The sequence below is a fragment of the Elgaria multicarinata genome, chromosome 20 (assembly GCF_023053635.1).
Source record: "Elgaria multicarinata webbii isolate HBS135686 ecotype San Diego chromosome 20, rElgMul1.1.pri, whole genome shotgun sequence".
NCBI classification, from domain to species: domain Eukaryota; kingdom Metazoa; phylum Chordata; class Lepidosauria; order Squamata; family Anguidae; genus Elgaria; species Elgaria multicarinata.
In genome coordinates this window covers 15,157,571-15,170,470 of record NC_086190.1, presented here as the reverse complement: position 1 = coordinate 15,170,470, position 12,900 = coordinate 15,157,571, and the positions used below count along the sequence as shown (strand labels likewise).

The 12,900-nt window shown below is 45.0% G+C and overlaps 1 protein-coding gene across 1 annotated transcript in view; it reads left to right on the top strand.

The window, feature by feature from the left end:
* RERE (arginine-glutamic acid dipeptide repeats) overlaps positions 1 to 12,900 on the top strand; it is a 316,112-nt gene that overhangs the window by 157,407 nt on the left and 145,805 nt on the right.

The following is a 12,900-nucleotide window of genomic DNA, read 5'->3' as shown; positions in this document are numbered from 1 at the left end:
TGCTCCGCACCTTCATGGCCCTGCTACCCTGTATTCCTTGCCCACATATTCTAAATTTTTCGGAAACGTTTGGAATCCCTAGGCCCCAGTAGCAGAAAGGATATGAATATGAGCCAACAGTGCAATATGGCTGCAAGAAAGGCAAATGCTATTTTGGGCTGCATTAATAGAAGTATAGCTTCCAAATCACGTGAGGTCCTGGTTCCTCTCTATTCGGCCCTGGTTAGGCCTCATCTAGAGTATTGCGTCCATTTCTGAGCTCCACAATTCAAGAAGGACGCAGACAAGCTGGAGCGTGTTCAGAGAAGGGCAACCGGGATGATCAGGGGCCTGGAAGCAAAGCCCTATGAAGAGAGACTGAAAGAACTGGGCAGGTTTAGCCTGGAGAAGAGAAGATGGAGGGGAGACATGAAAGCACCCTTCAAATACTTAAAAGGTTGTCACACAGAGGAGGGCCAGGATCTCTTCTCGATCCTCCCAGAGTGCAGGACACGGAATAACAGGCTCAAGTTAAAGGAAACCAGATTCCAGCTGGACATCAGGAAAAACTTCCTGACTGTTAGAGCAGTACGACAATGGAATCACTTACCTAGGGAGGTTGTGGGCTTTCCCACCCTAGAGGCCTTCAAGAGGCAGCTGGACAACCCTCTGTCAGGGATGCTTTAGGGTGGATTCCTGCATTGAACAGGGGGTTGGACTCGATGGCCTTGTAGGCCCCTTCCAACTCTGCTATTCTATGATTCTATGATAGGAGCACTACTTTGTCTTTTTCTTAGCACGGAATTTGATTTTATCGCCAGTGATTATGGGCTGTGCTCAAGTCCAAAGGTCCCATTTGTGGAGGTCATAAGAATTCCCCACCCCAAGTGTGTATATTTTTGAATGCTCCATGAGCCAAAATTACTTTGCATCTCGAAATAGCTCCCACGGCGACATAACCTTACTTTGCACGTTCCCCTTGTCATTCGGTTAAATTCAAGTCCAATCCTATTCTGTGTCGGCAACTTTTGATAGCAGCAAGGCAGGAACTCAAGGTGATTTGCTCCCAGGTCTGAAGGCAGATGCTGCAGCAACCTTGCCGGAGCTAATCCTGTCTGAAGCTACTCACTGCCTGGATTGGGGGACTGCTCAGGTCCTTAATCTGCACACAAACATCAGAGCTACTAGCCATGGATAGCCTTTCCCTCCAGGAATTTATCCAACCCCCTTTTAAAGCCATCCAAATGGGTGGCAATCGCTACATCTTGTGGTAGTGAGTTCCATAATTTAACTCCGCACTGTGTGAAGAAGTCCTTCCTTTTATTTGTCCTGAATCTCCCACCAATCAGTTTCATGGGATGACCCCAGGTTCTAGTATTTTGAGAGAGGGAGAAAAAATTATTATTATTATTATTTATTTATTTATTTATTTATTTATTTATATAGCACCATCAATGTACATGGTGCTGTACAGAGTAAAACAGAAAATCGCAAGACCCTGCCGCATAGGGTCTTGCGATATGTCTCCCTATCCATATTCTCCATACCATGCATAATTTTGTACACCTCTATCATGTCTCCCCTCAACCTCCTCTTCTCCAAGCTAAACAATCCCAGCTGATGTAACCTTCCCTCAAACCTGGTACCCTCCAGATAGGTTAGACTACAACTCCCATGCTCCCCCAGGCAGCCATGTTTGGGATGGCTGTTTTAGAGAGTGATACATGAGAAGCTTTCAGAGACTCAATACTTTTCAAAAGGGAGGTCTGTACAGTATTCCAATTAACGGCAGAGCTCAAAATAACCTATAGAATCATAGAATAGTAGAATTGGAAGGGGCCTATAAGGCCATCGAGACCAACCCCCTGCATACTTACTTATGCACTGCGTTTCTGTACTGCTCTATTGCCAAAGCTCTCTGGGTTGTTCGCACAAGCTGATGATTTGTTGTTGTTGTTGTAATGGTATTTTTGTGGCCATATATCTGGTACTTTAAGTCAACTCTGGTAAAGAGATTCTGGTTGTTCAGTGTGGCAATCCTGCCCTTAAGGCAAGTTTTAAATGATCGTGCCCACTTAGGGCTAACCTCCACAAGCCTCATAAAATTCCTGACTTCCCTCCAGGATTGGGATAGCAGGTTCAGGATAGACCTGGGCCCAAATCATTGCACTGGGTCAGGTACTATTTTCTATGTGAGGAGAAGGGCCAGGTTTAAAAGGGGATTAGACAAATTCCTGGAGAAGGCTATCTATGGATGCTAGTCCTGATAGCCAGATACACCAGCTGTTGGGGAACATAGCATGGCTCTTCTTACGTTCTTCAGATCTGCATTCATGAGGACATTTATTTATTTATTTATTTATTTCAGTTATATCCCGCTTTCTTTCCTCCAAGGAACCCATAATCCTCCTCCTCTCCATTTTATCCTCACAACAACAACCCTGTGAGGTATTATTTATATATTTTATTTATTTATTACATTTATATCCCACCTTTTTTCCTCCTTAAGGAACCCAAGGTGGCATACATAATCCTCCTCTTCCTCTCCATTTTATCCTCACAACAACAACCTTGTGAGGTAGGTTGGGCTGAGAGTCTTTGACTGGCCCAAAATCACCCAGTGAGCTTCCATGGCCGAGTGGGGACTAGAACCCGGATCTCCCAACTTCCAGTCCAACACTTTAGCCACCACACCGCTTCTTTTTTTATAGCCAATGTCCCTTCCTGATCTGCAGGACACAATTTTTTGGGGGGTAGTTCTTACGTTGGATATCCTTGAATAGTGCAAATGTTTCACATTTAAGCATTGAGAATTAAGCGTTGAATATACAGAATTGACATGAGAATCACATTGCTGGATCAAAATATTTATTCCAGCGTGTTTTTGCTGTGACACCCAGATACCCCTGGGATGCTCACAACTCCTGGCATCTATATTCAGAGGTATACCACCTCTTAGTCCATGGAGTTCCCATTTAGCCGTTTTGACTAATAGCCATTGATTGACATTTCTCTCATCCTTTTGAAAATCCTCTTTCACTCTGTGGTCATCACTCCATCTTCTGGTGTAAGCCTCCAGGGTTGCTCTGAAATTACAGTGGTGATAGTGGGGTTTATTAACCTCAGAGGTAAAGCCATATATGCAATCGCTATAGAGAGGATTGGAGTTAAAACTGATGTTCCTCCAAATGTCATGTCCTCTTTAGAAGAAGCTGAAGCATTAATGTTCCACCTGCCTTAGCTCAGGGCATTTTGGATTTGATTCCTTTTACTTAGTACAAACCTTTCCATGCGTTAAGAAGTTGCTAATCGAGATAGAGCCTTTTCAGTGGTGGCACCCAGACTTCCAAAAGTTCTTCCTTCTGGCGCTTTTCATCTAAGCATTTGGCATTTTTATCCCCACCCACCCCGCCCCGGCATCTTGAATTTTATTGAAAGCTTTTCCAGCTACAATAATAACATGAATAGTAAGCAATGGGCGGCATGTATAGAAGAAAAACAGGAAAAGGTTTGGCTAAAAGACCATTTTCTAGGAGATTCGTACCGAAATGTATCCCTCCCTCCATCAAACATAGATTATAAACTTGTACAGTTATGAAAGAGGTATAAAATAATAAAAATCCAGTTGCAGCAGGTCTGTGCCTTAGTATATTTCTGATTTGGGTACAGAGCTTATAAGTCCATATGTACAAGAGGCAAATGGGAGCCAAATCTCTAAAATGGCCTTTCTTTTTTCTTCTCTCAGAAAGATTATTTAATGTACTGTTGTCTTTCTGTCATATTTGGGTTGCTTGCTTGCTTTTATTGCATTTTATTATGAATTGTACACTGCCCTGAGAGCCAATAACCGCCCAGAGAGCTCCGGCTATTGGGCGGTATAGAAATGTAATAAATAAATAAATGATAAATAAAACAATAGTGGTGGTAATGCTTATCAACATTAAGCTTCAGCTATCCGGAGGTATAAAAATGCAACAAATAAGTAAATGAAAGTCAATAAGTAAATGATGTCAGCAAGGTGCAGTCCAACTTGAAAATTTCGATGGTTAATTCATGTCTGTTTGTTTTATGAAACAGTTTTTTTTTAAAAAAAACTTTCCTTTTCCCCTCTTACTCCAACACGTTTCATTAAAAAAAATGCCAGCTGTCCTAACAATGGCATTTTAGGTATTTTATATATAACACTCTTATCCCAATTTTCCTTGGGTGTTGTACACAGCTCCCCTTCCCTTGTTCTATCCTCACAACAACCTTGTGGTGTAGGTTAGGCTGAGAGCGAGAGTCTGGGGGCCAAGGTCACCCGGTTCCATGGCGGAAGGTAGAGGCCTTCACAGCCCAGCTGTCTGCGATCCATTTTGTCTGCACATTGGCAGGGATTGAACATGTAATCTTGCACATGTGGAACATGTGTTCTAGCTCTGCTCCGTCTCTTAACATGTTGAGCCTTTAACCCAGGGGTGGGGCAACTTGTGGTCCTCCAGATATTTTGGCTTCAGCTCTCATCATTGGCTATGCTGGCTAAGGATGATAGAAATTGTAGTCCAAGACACTTGGAGGGCCTCAAGTTGCACAAACCCTGCTTTAACTAATTTTTGTTTTTGTGACATTCGTTATGCTAAAACATTTTTCAAGCATTATTATTATTATTATTATTATTATTATTATTATTATTATTATTATTATTATACCGCCCTATAGCCAAAGCTCTCTGGGCGGTTTAGAAAGATTTATCCACACAACCACCTTCTTGGGTAGGCTAGAGAGGGTGAACTGAGTTGGAATTTGACCGAGGGTCTCCCCGGCCTTCACAAAGAGGTGTGTTTGGTATCTGGTTTCACATTAATGAAAGTGCTTTGGAGGTTCACCAAAGCCCTAGCCCAAGAGTGCTTTAGAAACACATTTGGTGTTTGGGCAGAGATTTGTTGTTTAGAGCTGGACTTGGGATGGGATTTTTTTTTAAAAAAAATGTACTGCGCTTAAAGTTGTTAATTTTAGTAACGTGTCGGGTTCTCAGAGAGGTTGGGGTGTAAGCTCCTTCACATAAAATGGAAACTGATCACTGGAGCATCTAATCCAAACGCCTGTTGGCCTTTTTATTATCCGCCTCCCAGTCTCCAGGACCGCCACGTTGATCCCTGGCACTGCCTCAAAGCCGGGAAGGACGGGTCTGTATTGGAGCGAAGTCTCCTTCGCCTGAGGATTAGGGAGCGCCTGATACCACCCTTTGCCGCGAAGGGAGGAGGGCTCCTTTCCTTTTTGATATTCATTTGCAGCCTTCCAGTTCCTTTCTGTCCAGTCCCTGTTTATTCGATAGACTACAACGTTTCCATGGCAACAGGTTACTTTTCAAAGGGGGAACATCTTGTCATTATATTTAATCCGCTGCGGCTGAAGAGGGACTGAAATATTAAGTTGTTGTTGCTATGGATACCACTTTGTTACATCGGTTTCCTTTGGTGTCACATTTCATACGCGCCTCGAGTGCCTCGCTGGCCTCTTCTTTTTCGGGCCACCCCCGTTCCCCCCCACGGTATAAGCAGCCCAGTCCTCTCCCCATTATAGGGGCAAACGCTTTTGAGCCTCAACAGGGCCCTTTTTAGCATCAGTACCAAGAACGACCCTGTTCCTAGGTGGCAGGGAATCGTGGGTGGTCCAGAAACGGCCGAATTTTCCGTGGTGTGTATTCTTTTCGAGTTTAACTCTCCTTATTCTTCTTCTCCACACACACACACACACACACACACAGCTCAGCCTAATGTACTAATAACCTGCATCCTCCTTTAACTCTTCCTTAAGCCCAGGAAAATGGGTGGAGTGAAAAATATATATATATAAGATCTGAAATGATCGCAGACCATTTCTGGAGTCTACACACGGAGGGGATTTGTAACTCAAGGTGTGTGGGTTTTTTTTTGGTTCTCTCTGAATTTTTAAGCGCACCAAACTGATTTGCGCTTACCTAAACAAATGCACAATTCGGAATGTAGTCAGCCTTCAGATTTTGCACCTGTCCGAATTCTGTGATTCCATTCTCGGCTCAAAGGAGTACCAAAATGCGTCGTGCCAAATTACAAAATAACCTTATTTCCATGTGACAGACCATTAGAAATATATATATATGCCCATATGGGGGGAAAAATCATATACTACATGTGCTTGAATGTGTGCAGATGTTAAGGCAAAACGCATACCAAAAAGGCATATTTTTGGAAATAGGTTAAAATGTGAATTTTCACTCCATTTAAAAAACAACAGTTCTTAGACTGATGCAGAAACAGGCTTATGTATGTATGTATTATTGCATTCATATCCCGCCTTTTTTCCTCCAAGGAACCCAAGGCGGCATACATAATCCTCCTCCTCCTCCTCTCCATTTTATCCTCACAACAACAACCCTGTGAGGTGGGTTGGGCTGAGATTGTGTGACTGGCCCAAAGTCACCCAGTGGGTTTCCATGGCTGAGTGGGGACTAGAACCCGGATCTCTCAACTCCCAGTCCAACACTCTAGCCACTACACCACACTGTCTCTTGCGAATGAACACATGCAAAGCAGACATGGACTGCTTGCTCCCTCACCATTTGGTTGCAAGCAACCAAGGAGCTGAAATCCTGGCAGGATTGGGACCTGCATTACAGAGTAGAGGCCCGTTGAAACATATTTCTAGTGTAGAGTCAATCAGGAGGCCTGAGCCTAGGTAGACAAAAACAAAAAAACTCTAGAGTGACACATAGCCTGAACCTCCAGGGAAAATCGAAAGCCTCTATCTGCCTCAATTCTCTCGTGTGTGCAGGGTCATCTGCACACACACTTTGTCCCATGGCTGCTCTACCTTTGCCTTAAAGCCAGTTCACTTTGAGATTAGAAAATGCCAGCAAGAAATGTAGAACTGACCTGGAAGCATTTATAATCCGGCCAAGTCAGGAGGAACCAATGGGCTCACCTGACGAGAGTGAAGCCATATTGATGATACCTCCTCCTTCTCTTCCACCTTGAATCGCTCATCCCAGGGGCACTGATGCGCAGACCACGAGGCTCAGAGTTCAGTTGGCAGCCAGTGAAGAGATTTTAAGGCTGGTGCAATGTGATCACCCCTAGATGTGCCAGTGACCAACCTGGCTGCCATATTTTGAACTAGTTGTACATGGTTTGGTTCCACGCTACCTGCGGGATCGCCTTCTCCCGTACAATCCACCCTGCATACTCAGGTCCTCTGGGAAGAATCTACTTCAGTCAGCCAAAATTAGGTTGACGGATATTACCCAGAGGATGGGTATTACCCAGCTGGACAACCATCTGTCAGGGATGCTTTAGGGTGGATTCCTGCCTTGAGCAGGGGGTTGGACTCGATGGCCTTATAGCCCCCTTCCAATTCTACTATTCTATGATTCTTCTGCTGCTCCCAGACTGTGGAATGGCCTGCCGGAGGACACTCATCAGCTTGACAGCCTTTTAGCATTCAAGAACGCTATCAAGACTGATCTCTTCCGGCAGGCCTATCCTGTGGAATTTTAGGATACTTTTAGGATGTTTTTAACGGTGTGTACTATGTTTTTAATCTGTATTTTATGTATTTTATGTTTGCTGTTGTTCCCCGCCTCGATCCAATCGGAGAGGCGGGTAAGAAATATATTATTGTTGTTGTTGTTATTATTATTGTGTGCCCCAGGTTCTAGTAATATGACACAGAGAGAAGGTCCCCCTATCCATTCCCTCCAGACCCTGCAAAATTTTATACTCCTTTATCATTGTTATGCCCCTGCGTCATTCTTAATTTTTAAAAAAACCACCCAGTTGTGGTAGCTTTCCCTCTTAGAAGTGTATTCTGGCCTCCTGAGCACTTTGGGTGTCCTTTGCTGCACGTTGTAGCAGGTGCAGCATTAGCAGAACCCCCCAGCTTGCTTTAAAATCACTTGTTGATTTAGTAAACACATTAGAAAATGTTACAGGTACCTCTCCTCCCTTTTTTCTTTTTCTTTTTTACAAATTTTAATATTGCAACCAGAGATGGAGTCTATTTTCAACGGCAGGAAATTATTTGACTCCACCGCCTTGGGCCATGCAGCACATAAAAATGCTCTAAATCTTTCCCACCTGGAGCAAACGGAGGGTTCTGGCTGCTAATATGCAGAGCCGTGTCTGTGCCGGAACGTGGTCTTATTCTGGTGGTTCGAATGTTCCTTTTGGAATGGGTTTCGGGGAGCCACGTACCTTCCGACAGAATCCGTGAAGCAGGGGTAAGAACACAGCCCCGGCTGCATGTCTGTCTTTTTCTGTTCAAAGCGTTCTTACGCAGACCACACAGAGTCCCTTTTGCTAAGACCTCTTTCTGGGCAGGGAGCCATTGTGCAGAAAGGTGTTGGAATAAAGGAATGGATTTAGCGGCTTGTTTTTCTCACTATAAACCGAACTGTGGGAATAAAGGAATCCGGGTACAGAAGAAAAGATTACACAGAGCAGCCTGTATTTTGCAACTCCGTGAACATTGGCTCCTATTCATGGATTTCCCGCCTTAACATAAGATGTGTGCTTCATCTTCCTTGCCTTGCTGTGAACTCCGTAGAGAGAGAACACCATACTGTAGCGTACGCCAGTTCGGGATGTTACCGTTTTGAAATCCATTCTGTGCAGGCATTGAGCGTCTTGGGTATGGTGTAACAGGCACACACACCCTGAACGTGAAAAATTAGTTGAAATAAATTCAGTCAGTGTGGCCTTCAACGTGTGCAAGAGATTCTAGGTGTATGATAAGTTTGGGTGTCTTCTGGCTTGCATTGAAACGCCAAACAGCAGATGCTGTTCCCGACGTGAATATACCCGGTCACTACGTTCAATATCTAAGGTCCTCCTCTGGGTGCCTACTCCGAGAGAGGTTCGGAGTGTGGCAAGGAGGGACAGGGCCTTTTCGGTGGTGGCCCCCAGACTCTGGAACGATCTCCCTGATGAGGCTCGCCTGGCGCCAACGCTGCTATCTTTCCGGCACCAGGTTAAGACTTTCCTCTTTGCCCAGGCATATGGCGGCACATCCTAATTACCCACATGTTTAGTTTTTAATCGGTTTTTAATGCTTTATGTGTGTATGTTCTGTGTTTTAGAGTTTTAAATTTTGTATACTTGTTTTTACCTCAATTTTAGAATTTCTGTAAACCGCCTAGAGAGCCCTGGCTATGGGAGCGGTATATAAGTGTAATAAATAATAAATAAATAAATAAATAAATAAATAAATGTAAGCAAGTGTCAGGTGATGCAGGTTGGGGCAAAAAAAACCAACTTCAAGTATAAACTAATGGGATCTGAGCTGGCGGTGACCGAGCAAGAAAGGGATCTTGGGGTTGTGGTGGACAGCTCGATGAAAATGTCCACCCGGTGTGCGGCCGCTGTAAAGAAGGCAAACTCCATGTTAGGCATTATAAGAGAAGGAATTGAGAATAAAATGGCCAGTATCATACTGCCGTTATAATCTATGGTGCGACCACACTTAGAATACTGTGTACAGTTCTGGTCACCAAACCTAAAAAAGGATATTACAGAGCTGGAAAAAGTTCAGAAAAGGGCAAATAAAATGATGAAGGGGCTGGAGCATCTCCCCTATGAGGGACGGTTACATCAGCTGGGACGGTTTAGCTTGGAAAAAAGGAGGCTGAGGGGAGACAGGATAGAGGTGTACAAAATGATGCATGCTATGGAGGATGTGGACAGGGAGACATTTTTTCTTCCTCTCTCAAAACACTAGAACCCGGGGCCATCCCATGAAGCTGATTGGTGGGAGATTCAGGACAAATAAAAGGAAGGACTTCTTCACACGGCGCATAATTTAAAATATGGAACTCGCTACCACAAGATGTAGTGATGGCCACCCAGTTGGATGGCTTTAAAAGGGGGTTGGATCAATTCCTGGAGGCAAAGGCTATCATTGGCTACTAGCCCCGATGGTTGTGTGCTATCTCCAGTATTCGAGGCAGTAAGCCTGTGTGCACCAGTTGCTGGGGAACATGGGTGGGAGGGTGCTGTTGTACCATGTCCTGCTTGTTCATCCCTGGCCGCTGGCTGGTTGGCCACTATGTGAACAGAATGCTGGACTAGATGGACCCTTGGTCTGATCCAGCATCAGGACACTTCTTATGTTATTATGCTTTTAAGCACTAGCCTGGTCGCCATAGGTGACCAGAAATTGCATGTAGGCGAGTGAGTGGGCTGGTGGAGAAGTGATGCAACTCTCAATCCCTCTCCCAGCAGCCAGTAGGGTAGCACAGTGTTTTGCAGGCAGCCTAGTAACTTGCGTAGGCTGATCCACGAGACTGGGTATTTCCTTGAACTAATATAAGCCAGGTTTACCAAAAGAGGTACACATGGTCCTCGTAGCCCTCTTTTCTAAGCTGCCGGCATGTATATAACACTTCTGGAATCCTAAAACTATTTCATATCTGTTGTCCTACTGTTTGTTTATTATTTATTTGTTTGCCCTGCTCTTCAGTCCAAAAAAAGGCTTCCGGATTTGCTGACACGGATTAATAATAAGACCCTCTCTGCCCTCAGGGTTGCAATATAAAAGACATGGCCCAAATGGCAAAGGCATTGGAAGGGAAAAAGAGAAACACCCAAACCCAGGCACCAGTTCTTCGTTTCAAAAGTTCTTCTAGGCGTTCTTTCTGGCAGGGAAGGGCGAAATAAACTCTTTGCACTGTTTCTTCTCTGGCCAGTGTATGGGACTACAGTGGTCTCCCCCACGCTGTGATATTTATTCTGGGAGGCAGGAGTTGCAGCCTCTTGGTTCTCTTATCGTTTCCCTTAGAACAGCCCTGTAAGGTAGGTCAGAAGCATTATCCCCTTATTTCAGCGTGGGGCAGGCTGAGAGAGGATGGTTTGCCTGAGACCACCTTTCGACAAAGGCGAGATTTCTCCCGGGGAAACTCCTAACTTGTATTTCTGCATCTCTTCGCCTCTGTAATATATTGCACCACCTCTTGAGCCAGGGCCTGATCAATATAGAGATGGTTTCCTTGCCCTCGGAGGGGTGTTCTGGCGGCTGCATCTTTGATGCAAAATATCTACCCTGAACAGTACTAACAAGACACATGCCCGCCCCCCCCCCCCATCCTACCACTTGATATGGTTGTTCCCATAGGTTTAGGATGTGTGCTCTCTCCAAAGCTGGTTTGCTAAACCGTGTATTCCCTAGGCCCATTTCAGAAGATGTTGATTTAGGGCTGGTATTCTCAGGCCAGAGCTAGACAGGGCGAAATCCCGGGATCATCCCTGTGCACCAAAATGACGCATGGGGGATCCCAGGATCAGGGAGGGATGATCCCTCCCTTGCGCCGGGATCTCGCCCTCCCCTTTGGCCCCGTTTTTTTTCACGGGCTGAGCCCGAGGCCATGGAACGTGTGGCCGGGCACCGTGGGTTGACCCGGCTCCTTGCGATTCCTCGCGAGGAGCCAGGAGCTGCGCCCGTTGGGGGAAGCGGGGAACGTAATTTTTTTTTTTTTTTAAAAAAAAACCTTTTGCGCACAAGCGTTCGTGCGCTGCTGGCCCTTTAAGTAAAAAGAAATGGCGGGCGCGACGCCTCTCCTTCTGAGGTCGTCGCTTGTAAGAGGAGGGATCTCGCGATAAACACAACGCGGGATCTTCCCTCCTCTGTCATGGGCTAACCAGTAGGTCTAGCTAAGGCCTCGGTCAGCAAACCTTATTGGCAAAGCCTGGTGGAGGGATGGAAAATGCATCCCGTGGCTTTCACAACTTTGCGAGGACCCAGAGAGTTAGTGTGGTATTGTGGATGGTGTGTCAGATTGACACTGGGGTTGGGGATCTGCGTTCAAATCCCTCCTGAGCCACGAAGTTGCCTTGGGCCGTTCTTGTCTTACACAGACGCTACTCCAAACTCCTTGGGGTGGATAAATTCGCCCGGCATAAACAAAACCTCAGATTTCATTTAATTGCAAAATAATATTAATATTTATTTATTTATTAAAACATTGGTATCCCATCCTATATCACTGGGATCTCAGAGCGGCGAGAAATCCTACCCTATTTGGGTGCAATTGTGTTTGGGGGGAAATTGCCCACTTCCAAAGAGGAAAACCCACCTGCTTTGCCATGGAGTACAGAATTATTTAGAATTATTTCAGATTCGCAAGGAGCAAAGAGTAAATCTGTGTGGAGGGATGTGGGGGTGGGAGGCTGAAATTTGGACCCTAGCTTTGAAAGTTAGGTGTCCAGGTAACCTGATCCCTGAGTCTTTTTTAGGTGTGTCCATCGGATGCTAGTTTGGTGAACACGAAGCTGAGCCGAGCCATAGTGATGGCACAGACGGGGTAAAATCAAGAATTTGACTTAAGTAGGCGTCAGCCTTTGCATGCAGCTAGATGGCAGCCTATTGCTGGTGACACTGTTTGACTGAGGCATAAAAAGCAGGAGTGTGTGTGTGTGTGGGTGGAATCTGACACTACAATTTATTTCTTGCTTTTTGGACACTGATATTTCAAGTTAGGCAAACTAATTCCCTCCCTATCTACCAAAGAGAAGAAGCAAGGGTGGAGGAAGCCATTTCAGTATTTCCGGTTGCTCTCTTAACTAGGACTTTTGTGCCACTGCAAAATCCCTAGGAGAATAAACTCACCCTCAAGTGTCATTCCCAAAACGCACAATGCAACAGAGATGAATTCCAAGGGTAAAGGAGAAGGTTGTGATTCACATAAGTTATAAGTAGGTACAGTCTTGTTTTCTCTTTTGAAAACATCTGAGAGTTGGCTAAAGCTGAACAGAGAGTAACTGAGCTACCACGTCATCTTATAACATTTTTTCTCCACGTTTTGAACAAGGGCTTTTTCAAATGCCGTAGCTGACAGAATGCCTCGGTTTTAACGTAGAGTTTTGTGTGCCTTTGTGAAGCGTTGCATGAGCCTTCATTTCAAATTCCATTCCT